Source organism: Odocoileus virginianus, chromosome 19 (genome assembly GCF_023699985.2).
Source record: "Odocoileus virginianus isolate 20LAN1187 ecotype Illinois chromosome 19, Ovbor_1.2, whole genome shotgun sequence".
NCBI lineage: Eukaryota > Metazoa > Chordata > Mammalia > Artiodactyla > Cervidae > Odocoileus > Odocoileus virginianus.
The window spans coordinates 272,314-289,065 of NC_069692.1; the positions used below are offsets into that span (position 1 = coordinate 272,314).

The following is a 16,752-nucleotide window of genomic DNA, read 5'->3' on the forward strand; positions in this document are numbered from 1 at the left end:
TACCTCAGGGCTCTCTGACACAATGTGCTTGGGTAGGGAAGTATTAGTGTGTATTTTGCTACAAGGCTGAGTTTTACTGTGATTTTGGTGCTCAACATCTTTCTTGGTGTTATTTCATATTGAGGTGTAAAAGAAGTTGTTTATCTCAACTCTGCAAGATTTTAGATTTCTTGACTCCCTCTGTCCTTTCACTTTTTTTTAACTTGCAAAATACTGTTTGCCTAAGGCTATTTCTTCCTTCTGTACTGCGAAGCATAGCCAGTAAAAATCACTATTAAAAGCTGTCATCTTGTTTTCCAGTTTCTTTCCCTAGTGCTACAAGCTCATGGTTTCCCCAATATATCAATGCAGGTGGTATGTTGGCCAAATGTCCTACCACAGTGGGTTTCCTGCTTCCATTGCAGTTTTCTTGCCACTGGCCACCTGACTTAATAGCAACCACAGCATCTCACTTCAAGGTACCAATTTCTGCTAGAGATGAAGTTACGTGAGCTTATGTAAACATAATCTTTGATTCTCAGAGGCTTTACACAAAGGAACTTCATCCTTGGTTACATAAGAATTCAATGCCAGTGATAGCAGATGTTTAGGACTCAGGCTTCTTTCACCTTATAGCTTGAATTCATCTTCCTCCAGGTCCTCTGGGTCTTGTACTAGTGAGTGGGGAAAGAGAATGCAGAATGACAGCAAGTCTTCCATGGACAGACCTAGAAGGAGTATTTTTTCACTTCTACCCATCTTCCATTGACCAGAACTCAGTCAAATGGCTGCACCTAACTTCCAGGGAGGCTATGAAGTTTAGTTAAGCTGGATGCTTACTAGTGAAACAGAGCTTTATTTTGTGGTGAAAGGTCTTTTCAGGATCTGGCACATGAAAGATAGAAATGATATGCAATAGGAAAGGGGAGTGTGGGAGTGTGGTAAGGAGGAAGAGGTGTTGAGAGAGAAATAAAAGATATACAGAAGAAAGGAAGGTTAGGATGAACTTTAATCTTTGGAATTTTGACCTAAGATGCACTGTATTTCCTTTCTTTAAAGATTAAAAAATCAAAATTTTAAGAGCCTGATAACTTACTTAAGTACCAAGCCAAGAAAAGTTATTTTTACCCCAGTGTTCATAGCAGCACTATTTACAATAGCCGAGACCTAGAAGCAAACTTCCAGGTTCATTGATAAGTGTTCATTGAAGGATGAATGGATAAAGAAGAGGGGGTGCATATATATGATGGAATATTACTCAACCATAAAAAATGAAATGATGTCATTTGCAGCAAAATGGATGGACCTAGAGATTATCATACTAAGTGAAGTAAGTTAGACAAGGACAAATATCATATGGTATCACTTAAATGTGGAATCTAAAAAATGATACAAAATGGAAATAGACTCATAGGCTTAGGAAACAAGCTTATGATTACCAAAGAGGATAGCATGGATTGGGGAGAGATAAATTAGGAATTTAAGGTTAACATATACACACTACTATATATAAAATAGATGAACAACAAGACCTACTGTATGGCACAGGAACTATATCTAATATCCTATGGTAAACTATAATGGAAAAGAATCCTAAAACTAACATATATATGTGTGTGTGTGTGTGTGTGTGTGTGTGTGTGTGTGTGTGATAGAATAATTTTGGGGTTGCTGCTGCTGCTAAGTCACATCAGTCGTGTCCAACTCTGTGTGAACCCATAGACGACAACCCACCAGGCTATCCCGTCCCTGGGATTCTCCAGGCAAGAATACTCAACTAACACAGTATTGTAAATTAACCATACTTAAATAAAAAATAGTTTAAAAATGAGATATTATTCTTATATTCAAATCCAAAGATGACTGAAAAGAAAGCCTATGATCTTTCCACTTGAAGATACACCCATTAACAAAATATAGACACACATCCATTGATATCTACTTGTGTGTTATAGACCAAGAGGCAAAGTGATATTTGATGCTATTCTCAGAACTTCATTTATTCTACCTGAAGCTTTCCTTTAGGAGAGATATATAGCAAGCAGAACACACTTAACAGTTGTTAGCAACTTGATTAGTTAAGAAAATATGCTCAGTTAATTTAACTTGAATATAAATTGATGACAGTACACCACAAATAATCAAGACTTTTTTGTTTAAAAAGATACATATTTATAATAGAAATGAATTAGTTTTTATTATTACTCTAGAAGAGAAGTGAATTAATTCTCTTTATTAAGGTCACTATTTTTCTCAAACTGAAACCTTAACCTGGGCACGATGGAAAATCTGGGTGTGAGCCAACTGTTTTTGTATGGTCCTTTGAAGAATAGAAGTGCTCCTAAACCACTGTGTAAACAAGCTTTTATACCAGTTGTATATATTATTGTCTGACTAAAACTCTAAGCCTCTTAACAGCTCATTTATTTTATCATGTAAACAAAAATTCAGACATCTAATTTTCTTCATACGCTGGGTCTTTGGAGAGAAATTCTGCCCTCAGATGACACTCTTTTGGAAGACTGGTTCATTAGTCTTCTTATTCAGGAATGCATAAACTTGTATTGTTCTAAGATTTTTTTTGTAGTTCTTTATGTTTCTAGCTTGGGAAACAACTAAAAATTTCCACTTTAATTTGTGGAGACATTGAAATGTTGAAAGATAACCTGTGTGTTTGTGTCTTAGTTTCTCAGACGTGTCCAACTCTTTGAGACCCCATGGACTGTAGACCACCAGACCCCTCTGTCTGTGGAATACTTCAGGCAAGAATACTAAAGTGGGTTGCCATTTCCTTCTCCAGGGGATCTTCCCAACTCAGGGATCAGACCTGTACGTCCTGTGGCTCCTGCACTGCAGGTGGATTCTTTACCATCTGAGTTACTGTAATCTAAGGCATACTGACACATTTAAGAGTGTATTTGAGCAAAAATTTATTTGACTATGACAGTACCAAATTGCAAGTGGCTTGGTAGATAGGAGTGGAAGAGATACTTCTGCAGAGAAAGTTCTCAAACAAAAAGAGGAAACGACTAGATTGGCCATAGCTTAAAGTCTACTTGGCTGTTTGTTGTTGATTATCCTTCAAGTTCTGATTTTGTAAACTTGAGGCATTTCCAGGCTTAGATTTTGTTTTGCTTATCTAGACTGCTATGGAGGTCAGTTCAGTTCAGTCACTCAGTCGTGTCTGACTCTTTGCCACCCCATGAACTGCAGCATGCCAGGCTTCCCTGTACATGACCAATTCCTGGAGCTTGCTCAAACTCATGTCAGTTGAGTTGGTGGAGTTAGAGTGTCCTCAGTCTAATCCATTTAACACTGTGTAATATATAATTTAAATTTACAGGGACCTCAGAGTCTTTATGTTTTCACTGATACCTTGTTACCTAGACGTGGAAAAAAAGAAAACCTCAGAGAAACATGTGACTTGCCAAGACCAATCCTCTCTTTAAAGTCAAAGAAGGCCCTAGAACATAGGCTTTGTTGTTCTAATTTTGTGATCCCCCCCCCTCAATTCTTGCAGACTATTCTGTGTTCTCCTCTTGAACAGGTAAACAGAGTTATTGGAAAATGTTTTTTCTACCTATACTTGATTCTACACTTATAAATTCAAGATATTTAGAGAATAGGCTATCAAGTGCTTTTATAGTTGTCACACTTAAGCATCGATGAAAGTGAAGTGAAAGTGTTAGTCGCTCTGTTGTGTTCAACTCTTTCCGACCCCATGGACTGTAGCCTGCCAGGCTCCTCTGTCCATGAAATTCTCCAGGCAAGAATATTGGAGTGGGTAGCCATTTCCTTCTGTAGGGGATCTTCCAGACCCAGGGATTGAACCTGGGTCTCCTGCACTGCAAGAGGATTCTTTACCATCTGAGCCACCAGGGAAGCCCAGATATCCAAGTCCAAAACATAGAGACCTCAAATAGATGACCAACCACACTTATGAAGTAATAGAACAGTTAAATTTCATTTCTAGCAGTGTCATTTTTGCTAGTTGTGTGACACAAACATCAGGCAATGTAGTTTAATTGATAATATAAATAATTTCCAAATATTCATCTTTGTGGAACTCCATAGTCAATAGGGTCAGATGGTTTGTGCAATTCATAATATATTTAGTAGCATGTAGGCAGCCTTTGATGGAGAAGGCAATGGCACCCCACTCCAGTACTCTTGCCTGGAAAATCCCATGGACAGAGAAGCCTGGTAGGCTGCAGTCCATGGGGTTGTGAAGAGTCAGACATGACTGAGCGACTTCATTTTCACTTTTCACTTTCATGCATTGGAGAAGGAAATGGCAACCCGCTCCAGTGTTCTTGCCTGGAGAATCTGAGGGATGGGGTCGCACAGAGTCGGACATGACTGAAGTGACTTAGCAGTAGCAGCAGGCAACCTTTGAAAGAAAGATTGGTGTCTGTTATGGGCTTAAAGGCTGAAGAAAACAGTTGATGCAAATAAGCACAAGGTACTAAGAAGATTTACAGCAGCACATATTATCAGGTGCTAGAAATTGGGTTCAAAGAAATAGAGTTGAGAGAGTTAAAGATACATTTTAGAATTAGTTTTTTAAAATAAATAAAGCATGTAACTCTTGAATGAGATAAAACTTTTTTATAATAAATACTTTTAAAATAAGGCAGCTATAAAAATTTCCTTGCCAAGAAGAAAATAAATATATTTTAAAGTAAGACTAAAGGCACATAAATTTTTGGCTGTAAAATGTTAGCTTTTCTCCAAGGAGAAATGAATTGGAAAAATGCTCACTGGAGTACTTTCAATGATAAGTCTCTATTTAAAAAAAATGGGATCAGTTGATAGAAAAGAAGGAAGACAGTCATTTCCTTGAGGCTTAATGTAACTCATAGAATTGTATAGGTATTTTATAGGAAAATGAGCTTTTTCATTGATAGTTAACTATAAAAATACCAACTTTGTAAAATAGTATGTTTTTTTGAGTCTCAGTTGTGAAAGGAGAGTGACTATTGTTGTACTGATTTATTAGTCAATTGCTGGTATTAAGAACTAGCTATGAACTGTGAAACAGATGTTAAACATATTATTGAAATGATTCTGTCAATAGAATTTTTGATAGGGATAACTATCTGAATGTCTTAGTACAAATTTAATTATGTTTTATTTCAGAAATTATGTCTTAATACATATCTGTATACAGTAGGTTAGTGAATAATACACTGAAATAGGCTTCCCTGGTGGCTCAGATGGTAAAGAACCCCCCTGCAATGTGGGACACCTGGGTTTGATCCCTGGGTGGGGAAGATCCCCTGGAGGTGGGCGTGGCATCCTACTCCAGTATTCTTGCCTGGAGAATCCCGTGGACAGAGGAGCTTGGTGGGCTACAGGCCCCTCCTCATGGGATTTCCCAGGCAAGAATACTGGACTGGGTTGCCATTTCCTTCTTCAGGGGATCTTCCCCATCAGGGATGAAACAGGTGTCTCTTGCATTGCTGGTGGATTCCTTACCACTGCGCCACCTCCGGCTGTGAACCTCCACTAGAGCCCAAAAATGTCAGTTAGAGTCAACTTTTCAGAAGCTGATTGTCCAGTTAATGTATTTCCATTTTTTTCCCAATATTTGTTGTTTTTTTTTCATTGTTAGCAAAAAGAAGAGGGAATGCTTTTGAAAGTAAAATGTGTTGATTTGTGTAAAAAAACTAACCTGAATTTTAGGTGTAGTTGAAGATTAAGAAAACCTCTTAATTTAAATAGATGGAACATTTCTTGAAGATTTCACTTACTCATATATTTTATGCCTGAATAAACTACTTTCACTTGGCTTGTGTATTTCTACCTCTTAACAGTGAAAATGAAAGTGAAATTCACTTAGTGGTGTCTGACTCTTTGCAACCCTATAGACAGTTCCTGGAATTCTCCAGGCCAGAATACTAGAGTGGGTAGCCTTTCCCTTCTCCAGGGAATCAGCCCAACCCAGGGAGTGAACCCAGGTCTTCCACATTGCAGGCAGATTCTTTACCAGCTGAGCCACAGGGAAGCCCAACACTGGAGTGGGTAGCCTATCCCTTCTCCAGCAGATCTCCTCAATGCAGGAATTAAACTGGGGTCTCCTGCATTGCAGGTAAATTCTTTGCCAAATGAGCTATCACAAATTCTTTGCCAAATGAGCTATCAGGGAAGCCAGATGTTGTCAAACAATGCCAGAAATACATTGAAAAAATAAAAATTTTCAATAAATATGGGAGCCTACAATGATAGACAAATGATATTTTATATTCTAAATTCTTGATCATTTCTTTCTACTGTTAAACAGTAAACTAAGGTACTTCCAATTCAAATCAGCAAATTATTACCTAAAAATAAACTTTGAGATTTGTTCTTCTCAGAGATATCTATTTTATGTAATTCATATCATAATTATCTCATTTTTCTACTTTATAATTGACTAGAAGTTAGCTAATAATATCTGAACAGGGATTAAAATGTTTTCCCTATACTCCCTAATTTTCCAAAGTATTGTGTAGGTAAAATTTCATTATATTTAAAAATATTTTTACACTGATGCATGTATAATTACTATATTTGATAATCCCCAATCAATAAAAGATATCTTTGAAGGTAATGAAAGAAGAAACATAAGCTTGTAATTTGCTGTGTTTAGTGATAGTAATAGAAGTGAGTGTCCATTTCAGTAATTACAAAATAAAAATTAATAGGAATGATATTAAAAAGAACTTTTAAATGTTATCTTTTACTTTATGTCAGTCAACTATTTGATGATCTCCTTTTAGACTGATCGCTTATAGGACAAGCATACTGGAAGTCGATGGCTGGGATAAAATGATGGAAAATATAGATTTAAATTTCTCCATTTCAATCAGTTTCAACCAGTCACCTGCTTAGTGACCTTCACAGTCATTTTAAAGTGATTGAAATGAATTTGATCATACAATAAACAATGACTTTAAAAGAACAAAAATAAACATAAATGTTTTGTGTTCTTAATAAATTAAAATTTCCATTCAGTTTGATAAGTAATCTGATATTGTAACATTCACATTAATATTTTAGCCCACTTTGAGGGTTACCATTTTTACTAATATTGCTGTACCTAATGACTTACACTTTTGTACAAATAACTATCCAGGCAATTGACTGTAGATATAATAAGCATTTCAAAGAAGAGAAGAGAGATGTGCCCTATGAATTATCTGTTCAGGTTCATTGCCCATTTCCACAGGAGTGTTAATTTCCTCTTATTTTTTTTTGTAACAGACATAACAGACTATTAGCCCCTTGATAATGCAGCATAGTAATTAGACACAGAGGTCTGACCCAGACAGCTTGAGTTCACTTCCCAGCTTCACCATTTTTCAGCTGAAAAATATGGGGCAATTTTCTTAACCCTTTTTTACTTCTCTCATCTGTATAATAATGCCAATAATACTATTCATCTCTCAGTATTGTTAGCAAAGTTTTAAATGCCTGCTACATGTCAAATTCTTAGAAACTCTATTCCTTGATTTCCTTTTCTGTAAAACAAGGATAATAATCATAATACCATTTTATAGAGGTGTTCTGAGAGTAACTTCTTTTATGAGTTAAGTGATCAGAATGGTGCCTGACATTTGCTAAGTGGTATGTAATTGCAAGTGCTAGTAGTATTTTTACTTTTATTATCATTTTGTAGTTATTCTAAAAATGCCTAGTGTAAAATAATCCCCTTATTATTATTATATAGTGCAAATAATTGGGTTTATGGTATTTTCTCAATTTTTGAATTTTTCTACAATGGTAACATTTCATAGATAGATATATGTTAGTTATATCATTGCATTCTTTACATGACTATCTTAACTGGCTTGTGCTGCCATAACAAAATATCATAGACTGAGTGACTTAAATGATATACATTTATTTCTTGCTGTTTTGGAAGCTGGGAAGTCCGCGATTAAGGTGCTGAGATTTGCTTGCTGGTGTGGGACCTCTTCCTGGCTAGATAGCTGTCTTTTACTGTTTCCTTACATGAAAAAGATACACAGACAGAAATACTAAGATACTAAGATATCTGGCCACATGCATGCATGCTCAGTCAGTTCAGTCGGGTCCAACTCTTTGTGACTCTGTGGATTGAAGTCCATAGGTTCCTCAGTCCATAGGATTCTCCAGGCAGGTACACTGGAATGGATTGCCATGCCCTCCTCCAGGGATCTTCCCAACTCGGGGATCACATTGCAGGTGGATTCTTTACCTGATTCTTTCTACTGGGGAAGCCCCTTTCCTCTTCCTATAAGGACTCTGTTCTTATTGTGGGAACTCCAACCTTATGATCTCATCTAAACCTAATTACTTTGCCAACAAAGGTCCATCTAGCAAGGCTGTGGTTTTTCCAGTGGTCATGTATGGATGTGAGTTGGACTATAAAGAAAGCTGAGTGTCTAAGAATTAATGCTTTTGAACTGTGGTGTTGGAGAAGACTCTTGAGAGTCCTTTGGACTGCAAGGAAATCCAGTCAATCCTAAAGGAAATCAGTCCTGAATATTCATTAGAAGGACTGATGCTGAAGCTGAAACTCCAATACTTTGGCTACCTGATGCGAAGAGCTAACTCATTTGAAAAGACCTTGATGCTGGGAAAGATTGAAGGCCGGAAGAGAAGGGGATGACAGAGGATGAGATGGTTGGATGACATCACTGACTCAATGGACATGAGTTTGAGTAAACTCCAGGAGTTGGTGATGGAGGGAGGCCTGTTGTGCTGCACTCCATGGGGTCGCAAAGAGTCGGACAGAACTGAGCGAATGAACTGAACTGAACTGAAACCTAATTACCTGCCAAAGAGCCCACCTTCAAATACAACCACATTAGGGATTAAGATTTCAATGAATGAATTTGAGGGGGGATCACAAACATTCAGTAGGTAACAATGACTATTCACTTAAACCTCTTTCTAATCTTATAAACTCGATCCTTTATCATCCCACTTTACAGATTAGGGAGCTACTCTCCTTCATCTTATAACTGGAAAATTGTTTTAACTTTCCATATTGGGTTTAGGATTGATAACTGCTGAATTTTATAGGCACATTTATAAAACTTCGGTAACATTTTTATGAATATATATGTTTTATTTCTGGGCTGGAAGAAGCAAAAGCTGGAATCAAGATTTCCAGGAGAAATATCAATAACCTCAGATATGCAGATGACACCACCCTTATGGCAAGAAGTGAAGAGGAACTAAAAAGCCTCTAGATGAAAGTGAAGGAAGAGAGTAGAAACGTTGGCTTAAAGCTCAACATTCAGAAAACTCAGATCATGGCATCTGGTCCTATCACTTCATGGCAAATAGATGGGGAAACAGTGAAAACAGTATCAGACTTTATTTTTTTGGACTCCAAAATCACTGCAGATGGAGATTGCAGCCATGAAATTAAAAGATGCTTACTCCTTGGAAGGAAAGTTATGACCAACCTAGATAGCATATTTAAAAGCAGAGACATTAGTTTGCCAACAAAGGTCTGTCTAGTCAAGGCTATGGTTTTTCCAGTGGTCATGTATGGATGCGAGAATTGGACTATAAAGAAAGCTGAGCACCGAAGAATTGATTTTGAACTGTGGTATTGGAAAAGACTCTTGAGCATCCCTTGGACTGCAAAGAGATCCAACCAGTCCATCCTAAAGGAGATCAGACCTGAGTGTTCATTGGAAGGACTGATGTTGAAGCTGAAACTCCAATACTTTGGCTACCTGATGTGAAGAGCTGACTCATTGGAAAAGACCCTAATGCTGGGAAGGATTGGGGGCAGGAGGAGAAGGGGACGACAGAGGATGAGATGATTGGAAAGCATCACGGACTCAATGGACATGAGTTTGAGTAAATTCCAGGAGTTGGTGATGGATAGGGAGGCCTGGCGTGCTGCAATTAATTCATGGGGTTGCAAAGAGTCGGACACGACTGAGCGACTGAACTGAACTAAACTGATACTTTATTTCTATAGTTTGATGGGGAAATAATGACCAAAATAATAAAACAAAGAACATCATATTTATCATGTTTTATTTTTAGTGAAAAACATTTGTAAAATAGTAAACAGAAAAAACTAATTGCATAGTTAAGATTCTTTTTATCGTTTTGTCAGCATAAGCACCACACTTTATTTAGCTGAAACTCTCTTTATTTGAGTGAATATATAATTCCTATGTCAACTATCCATCATAATTCATGTGATTAATCTTTTTCAGTCACTTTGTTATTGAAATGAGACTATAAAATATCTCTAGTCTTTTAGCATCCAAGCATTTTATCAAAATGTGTCATTATTGAAGAATAGTGTCATCAACCATGACTTTACCTTTTTTTAAACATACGTTTCAGCAGTATGTTTTACTTTATTTCTGATTCCATTGGTGGGGGGACGGAAGGGATCATGACTGTGGAACTAGCTGGCCATGACTGTGGAACTAGCTGGCCATGACTGGAATTAAACACATAGAATCCTTTTCTTTACACCCTCTGGGACTCTTGTTGTTTGATTAATAAGGTTTTAAGTACTCTGCTTTCTCTGTAGAATGAAGGTTTGTTTTTTAGTTTAGTTTGTTTTGACACTCCAAGTACTTCTGATTAGAAAATGGAGTTGGTTTCCTTTTTTCTTCATATTGCCGATTGCAGATAATTTCTATTCTATCTTGCCAAATCTTTGCTATTTTTTTGATACTCATGATAATATTTACTGTCATCTCTTCCATTTCTCTGTGAATTTTTCTTCCTTTTATAGTTCTTGACTCAAAGTCATTTTCTCTATCTTACTCCCATTGTCATTCATGATGACTTCATCTCCATGAGGAAGACCCTTTGTCCACCTTGGAATAAAGTCTCTGTAATGGTGTTTCTCTCATTTCTGCTAGCTACTAAAATCATCACATCTTAGCCATTGCTTCCCTAGAAGCTCTGAAAGCATAATTTCAAACATTTCACTCTCTTCCCAACATCTGTCACCATCCAGTCCCACTGATATGATTCCTCAATGTCATTGAAACTGCTGGTCCACTAATCCTATAATTTTCTCACTGTTCATCATCCCTCTTCTAGCTTCACTCAATTTATATTCCATGGTATTTTGCTCTTGCAAAGGTGCTTATCACCTTTGATCTCTGAGGTCCTCCACCTGAAACAGTTCAATTCCTGCTGAATCCAATCATTCAACTTGTTCCTGTCCACATCCCAAACAGTTAAATTCTGCAGAGAAAAATCATATAATTGGAATATCTGGCTTTATTTTTAGTTCATAATAACAAAACAAAAATTTGTGTAACATTACTGAGAGATTCTAATATATTCCTAGTGAGCTCTGAGTCTCTCTCTCCTAGATCTGTGCTCTTTAGGGTACAAACATGAACTTATTTGTGAACAGTTTATTCATGTTAATGACAACTGAAGTTTAGAAACTGATAAGAAGGGTTTGCAAACTTTTAAAGTAATTTTAAGGAGTAAGTCTAATTGTCTTGAATATGAAGTTAAAATAATTTGGCTTGTATTTTGTCTGACTTTTTAAAAACTTAATTCAGCATTTTATTTTTATTATATTTTATAAAAGTATATGCACATGATAGATTGGAAAGTAAAATAAATGACCTATTTTACACATGGTATATATATGTCAATCCTAATCTCCCAAATTGTCCCTTCCTCCCCTTCTCCCACCATCTCTGTGTCCCCATGTCCTTTCTCTACCTCTCGGCTGTGTCTCTACTCCTGCCCTGGAAATAGGTTCATCTGTACCATTTTTTTTTTCTAGATTACACATACATATATGTGTTAATATACAACATTTGCTTTTTCTCTCTTGGTTCACACAGTATGACAGACCCTAGATCCATCCACGTTTCTACAGAGGCTATTTCATTCCTTTTAGTGATCGAGTAATATTCCACTGGGCTTCCTATGTGGCACAGTGATAAAGAATCCACCTGCCAATGCAGGAGACACAGGAGACTTGGGTTTGGACCCTGGGTTGGGAACATCACCTGATGTGGGAAATGGCAACCACCTCCAATATTCTTGCCTGGAAAATTCCGTGGACAGAGAGAAGACTGGCAGGCTACACTGCATAGGGTCACAAAGAGCTGGGCATGAGTGAGAATAGCAGAGCCCAGAATATTCCATTGTATCCATGTCCCACATCTTCTTTATCCATTCATATGTCATTAGACATTTTTAGGTTGTTTCCATGTCCTGGATATTGTAAATAGTGTTGCAGTCAAGGATGATGTACACATGTCCTTTTGATTTATGGTTTTCTCAGGGTTTATTCTAACAGGAAATTGCCATAAAGCATAGGAAGCTCAGCTTGGTACTCTGTGATGATGGGTGGGATGACCTGGGAGGGGATATATGTATACATATAGCTGATTCACCTCATTGTACAGTAAATGCTAATACATTGTAAAGCAATTATATTCCAACAAAAACTAAAAATAAGAAACTTAAAAAAAAAGAATATGGGAGATTTTTAAAGATAAATAAATGATCTTTTCTCAAATAATTTGAGAAACACTGTCCTAATTGTTTACTGCCTGCCTTCTTCTCACTTCTAAAACCTCCCTTATTCTGGTCATAGTCTTGCAGAAAGTCTAAGTGTCTCACACCTCACTGAACAAGACAATAAAAGCTGTGGAATGGGCACTTCCATCTCTCCCCATTACCATGTTGAGAGGTTGCGAGTTGTACCCACCTCTGCCCTATTGCTACCCTCCCTGTTCAGGGGGGAGTGATCCCCTTCTCCTGTAAATCCCACCCCTCACTTGTACTTCAGAATCTTTTTCACCTTTTCAGAGATTTGCTCCTGCAGTTTTCCATTTCCTCACCAGCATTATTACTCTCTTCCTCTCCCATGGATTATTTCCATGAATCCTGCAAACATGCTATCATATCTCTCAGCTTAGAAAGAAAGCAAAACAAAAGCAAAAGGAAAAAATATAGATCTAAATTCAATATTCCCACAAGGTTCTACTCCATATCTGTACTTGCCCTTCACAGCAAAAGTTCTCAAAAATGAGTATTGGCTGATGAGCCTTTCTAGAGACACACTCTAAGTCTGGCAAAATTGGGAAGAAGGCACCCCAGATTCTAGACTCCCATTGTAATGGTCTGCCTGTCTTGTGACTACATGCAAATTTCACATAAATCAAAGGAGAGATTTGACAATTGCTTATTTGATGGAGGCAGACAGAACAATAAGCCTCATTGTCCACACTTTTTGTTAAGTATTTCCCTGGGCCATTCAAGGTCTTAAAGCATCAGACTAGAGCAGCCACTGTGGGTCTTCTACTCCCCTGTGGCCCCAACCAGCTGAATCACGAGGACGGCTCACTGCTAATGGGGAGGTTTTGAGGCAGAATGAGGCTAAAGGAGTCTCTTTCTCTTAACGCTGTTTATCTTTTTTTTTTTTTTTTTTGGTTGCATTGAATCTTCATTGCTCTGCATGAGCTTTCTCTCGTTGTGGCGAGCAGGGGCTACTCTCCACTTGTGGTGTGTGGGCTTCTCATTGCTGTGGCTTCTCTTATCGCAGGGCACAGGCTCTGGAGCACGGGCTTCAGTGTTGTGGCATGTAAGCTGAGTTGCTCTATGGCATGTGGGATCTTCCTGGACCAGGGATCAAACCCCTGTCTCCTGCATTTTAGGCAGATTCTTTACCACTGAGCCACCAGAGAAGTCCAACACTCTTTATCTTGATTGACTATTTCATATTCAACCCTCTACCTCTCACTGGGACAGGGCAGAACCTGTCAAGAATGCAGCAATATTTCTAGATGAATGAATCCTCCGAAGGAAGGTTAATCAAACTATATTTTATTTTAAAAAGTTGGTCACTAAAGTGTGTTTTACTTTCTAAAAGTAAACATCTGCAAATCTGCATAGTCTGCAGTAGTGAATAAGGTGGCATTTGTTCGATGAGAAGAAAACCTGGAAAACGCTGATGAAAATGAAATGAAAAACATTTTCATGAGAAAATATACCTCTTTCTGGTTAGGCTAAGGAGTAAAATATAGTGTTGAATTACAAGTACTTTTTCTTGCATTCATGATCCATATTGATATTTCAAGATACTCTGTTTATAATTATTCATGGATGTGTGTCCTAACCTTAACAGAAAAATCATTTTGAAATAACTGAAACTTCAGTGAATTGTAACATGAGTATTATTTTCTGCTAATTTTTACTTAGATTAGATCTTCGTTTTACTGAGCTCCTAAATAGCTATCAAAATGAGAGCCCTTCTGCTTTACATTATCTTTTTAACAAAGGATATGAATTCTTTACTAAGCTCAACATTTTTTTTTGATAGACAAAATTGTAAGTGATCTTTTGTTCTAATACTTAAACATATATTTAAAACAGTTATGATCAGTGGCTTTACAGCACAAAGACAGAAAACTTAAGCAATGAGGTCATCACATCAGATAGTTTTGAAATGATCTTTCATACCTTGTTCTCTGTATTAGATAATTACAAACATGTGCCACTCAATTAATTTTTTGAATACTGAGCCAAAAATGAAGATATAGTTTATTATTCATGTGAGTATACACAGTCTTTTATTACTGATTTCAAGTGTGTGTAAGTTCTAACAGTGATCATCTATTACTTGCTATGCCAAATAAGATTCACTTACCCCTATTCCAACTCTAACTGTTTGCTTATGACAGGTGCTCCATTAACAGGCTACTGCTAATCCAGTCATCACTGGTCAGCAACAGATGAGTATTCGATCCATGGAATGTCAATTGAAGCCCTTAGTTTGAAATTTTCAATTTGGTGCCAAAGCGATCATTCTCTTGTGGTGAAGCTGATCAGAAAGAATGAAGACAACATATAGGAAGAAGCAGAGATGAGAATTGGAAATGGGGTAGAGTTTGCCTTGATTTCTCAGTTCTGGTGCCATTGAGCTTTTACCGATTCCCTTCCTATAATTAATAAACCTAGTAAATTCTCCTTTTACCTAAGGAGTTTGGAATGAATTTTGACATTTTCTACCAAATGGTTCCTAATTCTATCTGGATTGTAATTATTATTCTCTAGCTATGTACATCTCAATAAAAAGAAGGATGTTTTCACTGTCTTGTTAAATCTTTTCGAGTCAGTATCTTGTGGGTGAGTTGGTATCAAGCTATCTATCCTTAAAAAAGTGCTATTCCTTTGAAGTAGCAACTGGCAGAAATTTGTCAGGAAGCAAACATGATGACAAACTGAGGAACTAGCTCATTAAAAAAATTTTATTTGTAAGAAACAATGTCTTAGTGGCATTTACTATGAAATTTAGAACTCAATATAAACTCTAAAAGAAAAGACATCTCATTTACAAGGCAGCTGATTACCTAGGCGAGTACTATGAAGTTATTGTCAACAGTCTTCATGTAAAAACTAAACTGTGATCAAGAGCATCTTTTTTGAGGGTAAGAAGTTATGAAAATTTCAAGTCCTACTCCCTGCAGTAAACACAATACTGCATCACTCTTTTCTTCACACTAGATTTATATTAAAGTGAAAAATTATAACTTTTGAGATCACATGTTTTTGTTTTCTCTTATCAAAAAATGTGCTTAATTAGATATTTAATAAAGACTTATTCAGATTATGATAGCAGGACTGCTTTGCACAGAGCCTCAAAATGTCATAATTGTATTGATGAGTCATGTGTTTCTATTTTATAGATCCATCCTTGTCCTTCAAAAGGAGCTAGTAGTAACATACTGGCTAATGCCACATTCAATTTTATTCTTTTGTGTGCCCTGATTAGTCTGCAAGATGATATCAATTTAACACTGTTTGGAAGATTTAAAATAATAGAAATGACTCTTGCTCTGAAGAATCTTTATAACAATTTATAATTAATTCCCAGGGAAATGGCAAAGTCAGTTAAATGGTGTTTCTTATACACACAATAAAAATGTATATAAAAGAGAAATCTATTTTGGAATGAAACATAATACTTGGAATAGAAAGGCTTGATGTTGAAGGGGTAATGAAGAGTTAAATGGGCAGAGAAAAGATCCAAAGTTATTAATATTCACAAATGATATGGGCTACATGGTTATTAGCTTGAGTGAGTCTATCCAGAGATAGTTAAACTCTTGTCTATTTGGCCATCATGGAAAAATAACCAGATGTATTTTCACCAAATTTGTTGTGTCTATATGTGATGGTCTGACTTAAAAATTGTTTAAAGTATACACGTTAGAAGTGCTATGGTAATAATACATAAGAGACAACTGTTTGGAGGCACTTAGAGAAAAAAAGGCAACTTCATGGACGGATTCAAAGGTGGTCCATTTGGAGGTGAAAAGGGAGTGGTAAGTGTCTCAAAACATCTGAGAAAGGTGTGGGCACTTGGGACCTCCCTGGTGGTATGGTGGTTAAGACTCCACGCTCATATTGCAGGAGACTTGGTTTCTGTCCCTGGTCAGGAAACTAGATGGTACAACTAAAGGTCCCACAGGCTGCAGCGAAGACCCAGCACTTAGCAATTAAGATCCCAGATGCTGCCACTAAGACCCAACAAAGCCAAATTTAAGAAAAAAAAATTTTGGGTACTTAAAGACAGACCTCTTGGAGAGCCCCTTATGTGGCAGTTGAGTGACAGGCCTGAATGGCCACCAGCCGTAAAGAGGAATCCTTCTTCATAATCAGCTAAAAGTAACAACTTGTGAGTGGAAATAATACTTGGCTGCCAACTGGGAGAAAAATAGCAAATGTTTTAAGGTGTCATGGAAGAGGACAGAAAACAGTCTTCTCATATATGTAAGG

The 16,752-nt window shown here is 37.0% G+C and overlaps 1 long non-coding RNA gene across 1 annotated transcript in view; it reads left to right on the forward strand.

Annotated features, from left to right (window-relative positions):
- The window catches only part of LOC110140792 (uncharacterized), a 47,441-nt gene extending 32,375 nt beyond the window's left edge, over positions 1-15,066 (forward strand). The window contains exon 4 of the long non-coding RNA XR_011492932.1: positions 14,655-15,066. This is a non-coding gene — a long non-coding RNA (uncharacterized lncRNA). The remainder of the gene's footprint in view (positions 1-14,654) is intronic.
- Positions 15,067-16,752: the final 1,686 nt, after the last annotated feature.